This window comes from Equus caballus, chromosome 17, assembly GCF_041296265.1.
Source record: "Equus caballus isolate H_3958 breed thoroughbred chromosome 17, TB-T2T, whole genome shotgun sequence".
Taxonomy (NCBI): Eukaryota; Metazoa; Chordata; class Mammalia; order Perissodactyla; family Equidae; genus Equus; species Equus caballus.
The window spans coordinates 13,355,504-13,371,175 of NC_091700.1; positions in this window are offsets into that span (position 1 = coordinate 13,355,504).

Sequence of the window (15,672 nt, forward strand, 5' to 3'; positions counted from 1 at the left end):
CTTTTGCTGTTAAATTAGATGTGACTTGTCATATATGTTCTCCGTTATTTTGAGGTATCATCCTTCTATACCAAATTTGTTGAGAGTTTCTATCATGTAGGGATGTTGAATTTCCCAAAAGCATTTTCTGCATCTATTGAGATTATCATTTATATATATATATATATATATATATATATATATATATATATATATACACACATACATTTACCTTTAATTTTATCAATGTGATATGTCACATTTATCTGTTTGCTTACAGGGAAAAACTTTGCATTCTATAAATAAACTCCTCTGATCATAATGTATGATCTTTTCATTGTGTTGTTCACTTCAGTTTGTGAGTATTTTCTTGCTAATTTTTGCATATATATTAATCAGGACTATTGACACATAGTTAGTTTTCTTTTCTTGTAGTGTCCTTGTCTGGGTTTGGAATCAGGGTAATGCTGGCCTCATAAAATAAATTTTGGAATGATTCCTTCTGTTAAATTATCTGGCACAGTTTGAGAGGATTTGTGTTAATTCTTTTTAAAAGTTTTGGTAAGCTTCACCAGTGAAATCATCTGGTCTTTATGTTTTCTTTGTCTGGAAGTTGTGGGTTACTCATTCAACCTCCTTACTCTTCATTTGTTTGTTGAGTTTTTAAAAAATATTTCTTTTATGATTCAATCTTAGTAAGCTGCATTTTTTCATGAATTTTATCCATTTTTCTAGGTTTTCCAATTTATTTTGTATAATTGTAGTAGTTTCTTTGATTCTTTGTTTTTCTATTGTATCCATTGTAATGTCTTTTCTTTCATTTCCAATTTTATGTATTTGAGTTATCTCTTTTTTTTTTCTTGGTTAGTCAAGCTAAAGCTTTGTCAACTTTATCTTTTCAAAGAGCCAGCTCTTTTTTTTTATATTTTCAATTGTTTTTCTATTTTATTTATTTCTGCTGTGATATTTATCTCCTTATTTCTGCAAAATTTGGACTTTGTTATATTTTTTTAACTCTTGGAAGAGCAATGTTAGGTTGTTTATAATCTCTATTTCTCTTGGGTCTTAGAACTTTTTTATTTGGGAGGGTGGTTTCATATTCCTTGAATATTCATGATGCTTGTCTCCTTGATCTTCTGTCTGCACATTTTAGGAAAAAGACATCTCCAGTTTTGGCAGATTAGCTGTGGCAGGCAAAGCCCTTCAACAGTCAGCCTGTGAAAGATTCTGCGTGGGCTCTCTGGTGATGTGTGCAGGCAAGGGTGCTTCTGGAGAGTTCTAGTAGGCAGGCTTGGTGCCTTAGTCAGGCAGTGGCAGGCCTGGTGCTTGGATTCCTGGGGTCCAGTTTGGCACCTGATATCACTAGGGGTGGAGTCTGGAGCCTGGAGTCACTGGGACATTTCTTGCTCTTGAATCTGCAATGAAGGGTGTGGGGCCTTGGTCTGTGTGGTCAGGAGTGGATTCTGTGTCCAAAGTAGCCAACCAAGTGTCAGGGAACCTGGGAATGGACTTGACAATCCACTCCGTGGGGATGGCCTGTACCTGGGGGCAGAATCTTCAGTTCATGGGAGCTGGCTAGAGGCTGGAGACACATATGTCAGCCTGGTGCCAGGTGGTGCCAGAAAGTTGGGCACCAGAGTCCAGCCTGGGTTTGAGTGGGCTAGGAGCCTGGATTGGTGGAGCCAGCCTGGGGCCTGAGATCATGAGTCCAGGCTTGGTGCTGGAGCAGACCAGGAACTGAATGTGCAGGACTTGGTCTGGAGTCTAGACTCAGAGGGGTTAGCCAGGCACTGGGGTAGGTCTTACATCAGGGTCTGAGGTGAAGTCAGGTGCTCACTTCACTGTACTGTCCTCACTTAGAGAGTGTCTCTCTCCACAGCGGGCCACACAGGCTTGGGGTAGGCATGAGAGGGGTTACATAATAATGTCCTTTTCACTCTCTTAAATGTGTCTTTTTTTATTAATTTGATCCACCAGGGTGCTGTAGTCACTCATCTGGGATCCTTGACTCCTTTGAAGGTATTCTGGTGGATGGATAGCTGTTTAATGTGATGTTTCTGGGAGCAGACAGGTACTAGAAAATGTTATACTGCCATCTTGTTGGTGTCACTCAGGAAAGCCTCTCTACTCCCTCTATTGTCTGAACTTTTTAAATATGTGCAGTTTATATTAAGTCATTATACTCTCATAAATTAGTTAAAAGGAAAATTTCTACTGACACGTGACTCAGGGTAGGGTCTAGGGCACAGATAGCTGAGTCACTCTGAAGAAGCATGTTTGATACATCAAACTGGAAAGAAAGAAAAGTGTTACATATGGCTATCATGCAGTGGAATTAATTTGATAATTATTTTTTCTGTAAACTAGATTAACCTAGATCTAAGAATGAATGAAATAACCTTAACTTGGTTTAAAAACAACACTACAGCAACGCAGAGATTCATGGATGAGCCTTAGAAACACAGCATAGAGTATCACACCTAGTTGAAGATTTATGAGGCACCACAGAGCTCAGAACAACTCCCCACCATACCATTCAATGTGATAATATATACATAATATTAAACCATTTTATTTTGTGTTGAGTAGTTATGCAGCAACAGCTAACACATACAATAATCAAGTTATTCCATGAAATAAATTGAAATTTCCAATTGTTTTCATATCAAAGGTTGGGAATAAATTAGGAAAATAGGGAAAAAGGGAGAAAAAAACCTGTTAGATATCAGAGAGAGAGAAAAGCATAATAAAGTAACTAAATTGTACAAAGAAGTTGAAAAAATGATAATTCCAGGAAATAAATAAAAAGGGCGGGTTCTACTTCTACAATGTGATTTAAAAAGCACAATTCTGACTCTGAGGCTTTGAGTCCTGCAATCCTGGGCATTTCTTCTGCCCAAGTATAACTGGCCGTTTTGTACTTGCCATCCCGAAGAATCTTTTCAGAGCCCCTTTTATTTCTTTATTCCTCAGACTGTAGACGAAGGGATTCAGCATGGGTGTGACAATGGTGTACATCACTGAGGCTATTGCACTTGAGTGTGAGCTCTGGCTAGCAGCAGAGCTGAGGTACACTCCTAGGCTTGTACAAAAAAATAAGGAGACAACTGAGAGGTGAGATGCACAGGTGGAAAATGCTTTATACTTCCCTTGAGCTGACGAGATTCCACATATACAGCAAACTATCTTAAAGTAAGAATAAATTATACCAGCGAGGGGACCACCACACAGCAGCATAGCTGTAAAATACATAACCATATTATTAAGAAAGGTATCATAACATGCAAGTTGGATCATCTGATTGAGTTCACAGAAAAAGTGGGGGATTTCCACATGTGTACAGAATGAGAGCTGCAACACCATTGAGGTTTGTAAGAAATAATGCAAGACACTTGTGATCCAAGACACTAGAAGCAAGATTCAACAGAGCTGATGGTTCATGCTGACCATGTAGTACTGGGGGTGACAGATGGCCACAAATCGATCATAGGCCATCACGGCCAGGAGATAGATGCCCAGCCCCGAGAGGATTACAAAAAAGTACAGCTGGGTGATGCAACATGCATAGGTTATGACTTTGCTCTGCATCTGGATGTTCACCAACATCTTTGGGATGGTGGTGGAGGTAAACAGATGTCTACAAATGACAAGTTGGAAAGAAAGAAGTACATGGGTGTGTGGAGGTGGGAGTCAGAGCTGACAGCCAAGATGATGAGCAGGTTTCCAAGCACAGTGATCAGATACATGGAGAGAAAAAGCCCAAATGTGAAGGACTGCAATTCTAATTCCTCTGAAAATCCCAGAAGAAGAAATCCTGAAATCCCTGTTTCGTTGCCTGGTTCCATGTGGCTGCATTGACTACCAGGGAAGAGGAAAATGACATTACATATTTCACACAAATGGTATTAGTCCCATAGTTGGAATGCTACGATTTCTGTATTTTGCATTTAAAAAATTAATGTCAGTATTTTATGCATGGATTTGTTCTCTTTAAGTGATTCCCTGTTAATCTCTGATTAGGCATTTTTGACCCATTCTCAGTATTTTCCCCAAGAGCTCATGCATTATACTGTTTTACTGAGTATACCTTTCATGCATTTGAGAAATATCTATTAAGTTTTGAACATGTTCCAAGCACTTTACAGGCAATGAGTATAGAGTGCTGAAAGACAGAAGCCACCACAATCTAATGATGGTGAAATAATAAAAACAAATAAAAATAGTATATAATATGCCAGATGATGACAAGTACTGTGAAGAAAGGAAAAGCCAGTATAAAGTAGAGAATAGGTAGGAGTTTTATTTTTTAATTGGTGTTCAGTAAACACCAGTAAATAAGGCGACTTTTGAACAGAGAACTCAAGGAAGAGAAGGCAGGAGCCAAGAGCATACCTGGGGAAGTGTGTGCCTGGCAGAGGGAACAACTACTGCAAAGGCCCTGAGGATTATACAACTTCATTTATTTATCAAAAAGAGGAAGCAAGTCTGATAAGGGGAATAATAAATAAAATGTGATAGAGATGGTTTCATACAATTTTGAAGAGACAGGTGGTCTCTGTGATGGTTAAACTTCAAGACAAAAGGACTCACTCATCCACACTGTATATCCTCATGTGCTTTATAAATCTGGTTGCAAAGTCATCCTGTAAATTGAAATAGATCCCCTCCTTAACACCATCTGTTGAGTTCTGGCCTCTGCATTGTAAGTGTCACCTTGGAATATGTGAGACTGTACCCCTGTTCTGATAATGGCTCACATTCCACAAGGCACACACATACATGTCAGATCAATGTTTCCTGGACTGTGTTCTTACCATGACTTTTTCACCTGCAGCCCCAATAATAAGCTAGAAGTACATATAACTTAAGCTGGCCACATCAATTACTATTACCCTAAATAATGTAGAAACAGTATTTGAAATTCCAATAGTGAGCCCCCTGTGGAGAAATAAAACTGAGAATCCAGGTTGGATAAGCTCATTTTCTGCCCTGTAGTTAAAGAAACATAAATAACCTATTCAATAAACAGAGGGAACACATGTGAGAGAGGGAGAGAGACAGTGACAGATAGAGAGAGAGAGAGAGATGGGCATGAGGGGTAAAAAAGATCTAATAGTTCAGATGGTACCTGAGAATTTACAAAGAAGAAAAATTATCCTTGGTTTTGGCAACAATCCAACACTTGTTAGATCTCCTTGATGCCCAGAAAATTGATAAAGGAGTAAACATATTTTTGGCCAGAAGACAAAAGTAGTGATATCTATATGGTGTCAATCACCTTACAGATTAAATACTCCAAAGAAAAGAAGTTTGATAGGGAATCGATCAACACTTCACAAATGAAAATATGCAAAGAAAAACAAAAGTTCGACATTTTATATATGAAGCAGTAGAAGACTTGTTTCTATATTTATTTGATCAGCTGGATTTTATATGATCTCTTGGGAGGTGAGGCAAGTCACTTGCACTTTTCTTTTCTTTTTTATTTTAAAGATTGGCACCTGAGCTAACAACTGTTGCCAATCTTCTTTTTTTTTTTTAAATCTGCTTTATCTTCCAAAAACCCCCTGTACATAGTTGTATATCTTAGTTGCAGGTCCTTCTAGTTGTGGGATGCAGGACGCCACCTCAACATACCCTGATGAGCGGTGCCATGTCCGCGCCCAGGATCTGAACCCTGGGCTGCCGCAGTGGAGCACGCGAAGTTAACCACTCGGCCATGGAGCCGGCACCGCACTTTTCTTATGTGCATCTTTTCTTTGTTTTTCTTGATCTTTAGGTTTTGATCTCTTTTTTGACAAATGTAATGGGCATACTCTATTCCTGATTCTGGCCTTTGTACAACATGCTAAGGCCTCTTCAGACTATACTCTACGAAATTCTGTACATGTCGTGCCAATCCATCCTCTGACTTTGAATAACTGTCTTCGTAAGATTTATGCCTTGGGACCCTATGTCATACACACATTTATATCATTGTACTGTGACTTCACCTTTCTAATGTAAGTTCCAAATGAGCAAGGCCTCCACTTGAATTTTCTATTGTAGTTTGTCAAAATGGTATATGAATATATGTGCACTTATATAGAAACAAATTTATGAAAATGAAGAGTTATGAAATAAAGGGATTTGCAGAGATAATGAAGCCAGTTAAATAGAGTTGTTTCATACAACTCTATTACACAACATAGAATGGGACATCAAAAACAAATTGAAATGGGACATAAAATAACAGTAATTGAACAATATCAACATGGATCAATAATTCATTTAGCAAAGCCCTTGACATAACAGACTACAACATAAAATGTACTTAGAACTCTCTGGCATGTAGCAGATGCTCTGTTATTATTTATTGAATGAATCAGAAATTATTTCTTAGTACATATGGACATTTAATATATGACAAGGTGTACTTCAGTTTAGATAGTGAAGGTGTATTGTTTCATAAAAGCTGGCATAAATGGCTGTCCGTCTAGAAGAAAATGAAGTGACTGTCTATCTCACACATCTTAAAATATCAGAGGGATTAAAGACCTCAATATAAAGGGAAATAGTACATTTCAGGGGAACATGTAGATAAAAATAGGTGAACATGTAAAATAAACTACAAATAAAAGCTACAAGTAGGCAAACCCATAATTAAGGCAAGAAAACCTGAAGTAAGAAGATAGAGATTTTTAACTATATAAAATTTAAAACTTTTTATAGACAGTAAATCCAACCAAAATCAATAATCTGTAAAAAATAAAATCAATAAACAATAATCTGTCAAAAATATTTGAAATGCTGGGGCTGGCCCCGTGGCCGAGTGGTTAATTTTGCGAGCTCCACTGCAGGCGGCCCAGTGTTTTGTTAGTTCAAATCCTGGGCGTGGACATGGCACTTCTCATCAGACCACGCTGAGGCAGCGTCCCACATGCCACAACTAGAAGGACCCACAATGAAGAATATACAACTATGTACTGGGGGGCTTTGGGGAGAAAAAGGAAAAAATAAAATCTTTAAAAAAGAAAATAAAAAAATAAAAATAAACGAAAAAAATATTTGAAATGCTGCTAACTGTAGAATAATAGAAACATAACTCAAAGACATATAATAATAATAGGTATATAATAATGACCATGGGGATCAAGTATATGAATATTTGCTTAAATTGAATAATAGTCTCAAAAAAAAAAGAAATCTCTTTCACATTCCTCAACCTGTGAGGTCCTCAAGTTTTAAAGATCTCTCACATTGATTGGAGTTGGAATTTCTAAACAGGTAGCAAAATAGAATTCTCTAATTTTGCTGGCAAAATTGTGAAGTATTACATGTTGGGAAAACAACCTGAAGACAGCTATAAGCATCAAAATATAGATTTTTTTTAACTCATGATTTCTCACTCTTGGCACTATTTACATTCTGGGCTAGGTCATTCTTTGTTGTGGGGTCTGTCCCGTGCATTGTAGGATGCTGAGGATGCATCCTCAGCCTCTACTCACAGCCCCTCATGTGACGCCAAATATGTCTTTGCCTGTTCCTCAGTGTCCTCTGGATGTTCCTGTCTTTGGGGGAACAATATTGCCTCTGGTGGAGAAGCAGAGTTTTAATATAACAATCTCAAAATACTTTTGTACAATTGTTATAATAGTAATGTATTGAGAGAGAATATGTAAGTGTGAATAGCACAGCCATAACATTTTGTAGACATTTAAATAATTAATTGGCTTTGCACTAATTATTGGATATAGGCCCATGAGCTATTAATGAGTAAGAAGGAAGAGTGGACACAGAAAACAAGATTTCACTAAGACATAAAGAGGATTTATTATGGGCACAAGATGCTACTCATGATTTTGTTAAAAGAGTATGAATATGTATGTGTGCATAGCATAGAAAGATAATTTTAAAAGAAACTAAGAACTTATGGAATAAATATTGTCAAGAGGAATAAAATTAGGTTAAGTGTAGTGGTTTCAAAACAGCTGTATGAGGCAAAATTGAATAAGAATCTAAAACTAACATATATAAACATAAAATAATAATAATTTACTAATATCAACATGGGTTAGTAATTCCAGATTAAATTTCCAAAGACGTGGAAGTAAAAGAATAAAATAGAATGGCTTTTAAACTTTGCAAAGAACAGTATCTAAGTTATAATTTCTTCTTATATAAAGATATGTGGATTCAAATATAGTTATGGAAGTTGAAGTTAACCTTTAATCAAGTGTAAAAACGAATGTCTTTCAGTTGATGGTCAAAGATAATGTGACTCTTAGAAATAGATCTAACTGAAAAAGGGCCAAAGGGAACAAGAGGGAATGAAAAGGATGTAAAAACTAGTTGGTAATATGTATAAAGGGTGACATTAGCATTAAGTGTACAGAAGAAAATTTACTTTGACTTTTGTTTATAGCAAATATTCACAAGTGAAGAATATAAAAGTGAGAGCTAAATACTTTCGGGAAGAAAAATAAAATCTAAAAAAGCAATAGAAAGAACGCAATATGACTGAGTGATAAATTTGACCCCACATTACTAATAAACATGATTCCCCACATATTCATCTATACATAAAATAATTCAATGACAAAGAACAAAATTAGTGAAAAAAACTGTAGTTCCTTGTTTAGAAGAATGCAATCAAAAACAAGTATAAAATCACTCTGACCTCATTTCACAAATGTATAAAGTACTTGTACAATTTAGAATAGAGAAAACAGTTGAATAACTAACCCACAAGTATATTCAGCTCATGCATATGAAATAATTGCAGGGTAAAGTTATTTAGCATGCCCCTTTTTATTTATCAAGTCAAAGCGTTGTTGTTGTTTTTTTTTAATGTGAATACCCAGAGGGAAAGAAGATACTATGAAATGAATGTCTTATGAACTGTTGTTGCAAGGAAATATTTGCAAGTAACACATTAGTCTGGGTCTTTCTCATCAATATGAAGACACAGTTGAATATGCCCCATTAAAAAACAAAAAAAGGAGATGCTCTGACTTCACTGGACATCCTTCCTTGCATGACACCATATTTTCCTACACCCTTTGACTGCAAAACTTCTTGGATATGTTCTATTCTATTGGAGGCACTTTATGCCTTTCTTTCCCTTCTCTAATTGTGGTGTATCACTTAATTGTGAACAATCACCCATGCATTGCTGAGTTCAATACTCATTTCTATTTTTAGCATGATAAATAAATTGATTAATTCGTTAATCAGGTGAGCAAACAACTGTAGCAGTGTCTTGGCTCTGGCCTAGGCTGGTGGCTCTCAACTGACCTCAGGTGTGTGTGCTTGCTTTGATTCTCGCCTTTTCCAACAGTACCCAATGGGCTCTCAGACTCGCCTGGTTAGGAACTCAGAGGAGAAGCTTGCCGAGTAGAAGTCCAAATTCCTCGTGGATGTTTGATGATGGAGATTGAAGCTCTGTCTCTACATAAGGCAGCAGGAAGGAGTCAAGCATTAGTCTCCCAGCCAAACTTAAGATTCCAAAAACAACAACCACTTCCCATCCAGCCCAAGCTTGCAGAAGGGACAAGCAGAGGAGCTATTTACAACTCCCTGTGTCTGCTCATTAGGCACATTTCACTCTTGTTCCTCAAAGCTCGAAGCACTGATTTCCCTGTGGGACATTAGTCTGGACAGAAAGAAATGTTTCCCTGCAGATTCTATGCTCCTAATAGATCAGGTTAGAATCCAGTGAATGCAGTTTTTATTAGTCCCCCCTCATGATCTCTGCCAGATTTCAGAGGTCTAACTTCCCAGCACCTTATCCCAACACTGATTTTAAATTTTCTACAAATTCGGGACTGAGGATTCTGTCTAGATTAGATGCCTTAAATCTTCAACATATTGACTTGTGGTGGAAAATCAGCCTTTAATATCTGTGGAAAATAGCTATTCTCTTCATAAAGAGGGAGAACTTTAGTTTCCTCAATATAAACCTTGGGCACTACACACATGTTTCAACACACTTGCCAAAAACAATTAGGAATTTCATACTTTTATCACAAGTTAAGAGCTGTCACATATGAAATATTTGTTAGTTATAAGACATATATTTGTACTTTTTGCACTATAATCTCAGTTAGAATAGGAAAGTAAACAGTATTCCTTGAAGCCTCCAGAAGGAATATACTCTGACAAACATCTTGATTTTAGCCCAGTGAGACCTATTTCGGACTTCTGACCTTCAGAACTGTAAGAGGATAAATGTGTTTGTTTTAAATCACTAGTGTGGTAATTTTTTATTAACATTAGGAATTAAATACAAACATTTACCAAATAACATTTTTTTTTAGGAAACTGAGATTAAGCTTCTTGATGAACTCATTTAGTTTCTCCTGTGCAAAGGTGTTTTGCATAATCTCACTTAAAGTAGAAGAAGAAATGTAGAATCTATTCAGATATATTCAGCCTCTTTAGCTGGTGCAGATTTTCCCTTTGCTTAAGAGAAAGTGTAATTCAGTCTTTGATGACTTTGAGACATTAAGATATGAAAAACAATTCATCATTTAAATTTATGTATAGCATTTTCTTTAAATCTTTCTGTCTAAATTTCTACATCCTTTTAATTTTGTGTTAATTCAAACATTCATTCTTTTCATTTCTATCTTCTCCAACTTTCTCTCATTTCCTTTCAACATAAAATATGACTAGAAATGAACCTGTGTTTGTGTGCATATATTCATTTGAAATATAAATGTGTACAAATGCATACACGTGTGTACACACATACAACTTTATCTTTGAACATATTTTCAGACTCAACAAAATATGTACATATATTTCATTTATATCTTGTAACATACATCTAAAGTTATGTTTACTGTCCCAGATTATCTTCAGAAACAAGGAAGGTGAGGCTCAGGGACATTAAATTTTTAACAATTGCATAAAATACCCTTAAAGTATATTGTGTACTTCTATGAGTGATACACAAATGGAAACATACAGCATCTATTGTAATTTTTGTATGCCTTCTTTCATCAAAGTGTGCTTTTTAAATATATGCAGGATGTAGTATGTGATTATCTTCAATAAATTAGTCATAAGTAAACAATCTAGGGTGCATGGATCAAAGAGGAATCTAGAGCACTGGTAGCCGATTCACAGTGAGCAGTGGTAGGAGATATCTCTTCTATCTGGGAAAAAGAAGAGTGTCCTAGATGAATATAGACATAATAATAGTAAATTAAAGCAATTCACACTTGATACGCTTTTTTTCTTGGTAAAACAGAAGATAAAAACTGATACAGCAATAGAGTAAACTGATCATATATTGGTTCAAGTGAGAAGAGCACCATGGCCACACATCAAGGAAGAGCCTTAGAAGCATACTGGATAGACTCACAGTTGACTATAGACTCATGTGGGGACCAGCAGAGCTCAGAGGCCTACCATATAATCCCTTCATTTGCTTTTAGGATGGCATTTCATGCAACAATGTCTAGCCAATGCAATAATCAAAGCTAACAGAAGTGAGGACAATTATAATAATAATCAGCTGCTGCTTATCTTTGGCATTGGTTCTTATATTTGAAGACAGCATTCATGGTCTGTTATTTCAGACAATTATTTTAAAAAGTGTTTCATCAGGGTTCTCTCTAGGTAACCAAGAGAGGTTGAAACTACTTGCATAGTTGTATAGAAAAACTGGTGATCCTGATTCACAAAATTGGACAAGACTTAAAGGTCTCTCTTGAGTCATTCTTTGACAATAAAGGTAAATAGATTCTTGAGCATAATGGAGCTATATAGTGGGTGATAATGGTAATGATCATTCACCACCCCGTTAGTGATTATGAAAAACATTTAGAAGCAGAAGATTTTTTGTTTAGAGCAATGCAAGGAGTCATCTTATCTGTGGCACTGGAAGTTTTCTAGCAGAAACAGGAAGCTAATTGAATAAAAATGTTTTAAAAAGACAATCAACTCTTCACTCATATGTCTAAACTCCTTTACACATGGACACCAATCCTCTATGCTCTAATGAGTATATGTACAGCATGAAAAAGAAATAGTTTTTCATAGTAATAGTTTGTATGACTTTAAATTTTGCTCCATCATATATAAGGTCAACTCTAACTCTAAGGTCACATAGGTCAATCTATTTATTAAAATTTGTCTTTCAATGAAGCCTCCTCCTGCAGACATATGTTTGATGATCAGTTTTCCATAGGGACTATGGTTGGCATTGTTGACACTGTATAAGAGAGCTGAATAAGAGAGCAAATTCCTAATAAGGAGAATAAAACCCAATGATCAGGGGCCAGCCCAGAGGCTCTGCAGTTAAGTGTGAAGGCTCCACTTTGGCAGCATGGGTACACCAGTTCCGATCCCAGGTGTGGACATGGCACCACTTGGCAAGCCATGCTGTGGTAGGCATCCCACATATAAAGTAGAGGAAGATGGGCATGGATGTTAGCTCAGGGCCAGTCTTCCTCAGCAAAAAGAGGAGTATTGCCAGCAGATGTTAGCTCAGGCTAATCTTCCTCAAAAAAAAAAACAACCCCAATGATCAGATATTAAATACATTATATGTTAATATCTACATTTTCAGAAGAGCCGTTAAGGTAGTAATATACAAAGGATTAATGTACGCATAAGTGAAAAACTGTGGTCTTAGATTTCCTTCTACTTTAAAATTTTATAAATGACCTTAGTTGCCAAATGTAGTTTTTTCCATAGCAGGAGTGCAACTCATGACTGTTGTTTTAATAAAACAAACAAACAAAATTATTTGGTATGATATATGTCATTTGAGAAAAAATTGTTGTTAAAAATCCACATTGTGCTTGGCAGGCAGGTGGGGCTTCCTTGCTGGGACCAGAGCTAGAGCTGCTTGTAGGCACCCCAGGGGAACAATGAGCTCCCTCTACCCACCAGGCTCAAGGCTGCTGGGACTCTCTCCACAGCCACCCAGGACCCGATCACTCTTCCAGGGCTCAGCAGTCCTATGAATGCTCTCTCTGGCCTGGAGAGCGGCTGCCCCACTGGGTAGATCTGTTTATGGTCCCTGGTGCCAAATTGTCCCATTTGCAACAACATGGATGAATCTGGAGGGTCTGATGTTAAGCAAAATAAGCCAGACAGAGAAATACAAATACTGCATGATTTCATTCATATGTGGAAGACGACAAATACATGGATAAAGAGAACAGATTAGTGGTTACCAAAGGGGAAGACCGTTGTGGGCTGGGCGAAAGTGACAAAGGGGCACATATGCATGGTGATGGATAGAAATTAGACTACTTGGGGTGAGCACAATGAAGTTATTCAGGAAGTGATAAACAATAATGTACACCTGAAATTACACAATGTTACAAACCATTATAATCCCAATAAAATTACTTCAATAAAAAGAAAAAAAATCCATGTTGTCTTACTGGGTGAATGGATATTTCCATAAATTTATAACTTAAGGTTAGGAATAAATTTTCTGAAGTAGGAAAAGAACACGGGAAAAAATGGTAGATATCAGAGAGACCAGAAATCTTAATAAAGTGAGTTACTTAATTTGAATAGCGAAGTTGAAAAAAAAAAAACTTAAGGAAACACTTAAAAGGAGTAAGTTCTACTCTCAATGTCTGATCAAAGAATGACAATTTCTGACTTGGAGGCTTTGACCTCTGCAATCATAGGCACTTCCCCAGTTGTAGGACAATTGGCCCTTTTAGAAAAGTTTTCTTAACAAAGCGTGCTTTCAGAAGAAAAGGATCACCATGCAGCAGCACAGCTGCAAAATACAGCACTCTGTCATTTAAAAAAGGTGTCAAAACAAGCAAGTTGGTCCATCTGCTTGCGTTCACAGAAAAAGTGGGGGATTTCCGAGTTTGTGCATAAGGACAGTCTCAACAGCATTCTTGTGAAACACGGAATTCAAGAGCACATGATCCAGGTAACCAGAACAAAGAGCACATGATCCAGGTAACCAGAACAAAGAGCAGTCCATGCAGCCAATTGTTCATGATGACTGTGTGTTGCAGTGGATGCAGGTGGCCATGAAGCAGTTGTAGTCAAGAGAAAGATGTCTGAAACTGCAAAAAGAATGAAAAAATACAATGCAGGCTTCATAGCTTATAATTTTTCACTGGGTCTGGATGTTCACCAACCACTTTTGGATAGTTATAGAGACGAAATAGATGTCTGCAAAGGAGAGGTTGGAGAGGAAAAAGTACATGGGTGTGTGGAGGTGGTAGTCTAGGCTGACAGCCAGGAAAACGTGCAGATTTCCAAACACAGTGATCAGGTACCTGGAGAGGAAAAATCTATAAAATGAGTGACTGAAATTCTGGTTCCTCAAAATTCAAGAAGAAATTCTGAAATTTGTGTATTATTTCTTGGTTCCACGTGTTAGACATGACTACCAGGAAAGAAAAAATACTCTGAATAATTTTCACACCAATGGGCATTACTAACGCAGTTCAAATGTTAGAATTTACATTTTATATGCAATAAATTAATATCTTTAATTTTTGCATGGAATTTTTCATTTTTATGGAACCTCCCATGCCATCTTTGATTAGTAATTCCTATCCTACCCTCAGCTTTTCCCCAAAGTGGTCACATATGCTTTTAATGAGAAATTCTGTCATGCCTTTGGGGAATATAAATTGAGGACTGATCATCTCCGATGCAAAGAGTATAGAGTTCTGAGTAACAAATATCTCTACAGTCTATGATGGAGAAAGAACACAATACAAAAATTGCATATCATCAGATATTGACAGGTGCTATGAAAAAGAGCAAGTACAGAAAGGGTGGATTTGGGTGTTATTTTTAACTGGATGTTCAGGCACAGCTGGCAAGCAGGTAACATTTGAACAGAGACTGCAATAGGAGAGGTTGAGTGAGGTGAGGTTATCTGGCGATGTAAGCCCTGTAGGGGAATTGGCCACTGCAAAGACCCTGAGAAAGGCATTTGTTTCAGAAAATCAAAGCTCAAAAGGTGGTAATATGTAAGGAGAATGTACTGAACAGAGAGTGATGAGAGATAGTGTCGGAGGATGTTGAGGACTGAGATGGCCTCCCCGCTACAGCTGAAACTCAAGACACAAGGAGACTTTCCTTCACATGCTGTTCCTCTCACTTGATTAATATTGTTTTCAAAGAATCTTGTGCCTAGAAATAGATCTCCACTTTATTTTCATCAGTTGATTAATATTCTTGCATTTGTATTTTGGGAGTTACATTTTGGAGTATATCAACTCAGGTATCCCCACTCTAAAGATGCTCATAATTCACAACACACACATGCGCACAAAGTGCACTATGACTTCCACAGGCCATTTTACGATCAGGCTCTTCTCACCTCCAGCAACAATAATTAGGAAAGAAATGATACAAGATAAGCTGTGAACATCAGATTATCTTTCCCCTAAATAAGTAGAAATAGGATTCAAATTCCAGTTGATAAGCCTGCCATGGACATGTACACAAGGGGCTCCATTTTAGTATGCCCATTTTGTGTGCTGTAGTTGAAGATTATATGTATATAATTTCTGTTAAAGAACCTACAGAGTGAGGAAAGTAATGGACATGAGGGGAACAAAAGATCTAGTAAGCTCATGTGACCCCTGAGAGAGTGGGATGAGGAGGAAGATTCCTTGGTTCTGACAGCAATTCAACCCCAGTTATATTCCCATGGAGACAAGAATAACTAATGAAGCAGCAAAAAATAATTCACCCCAAAGA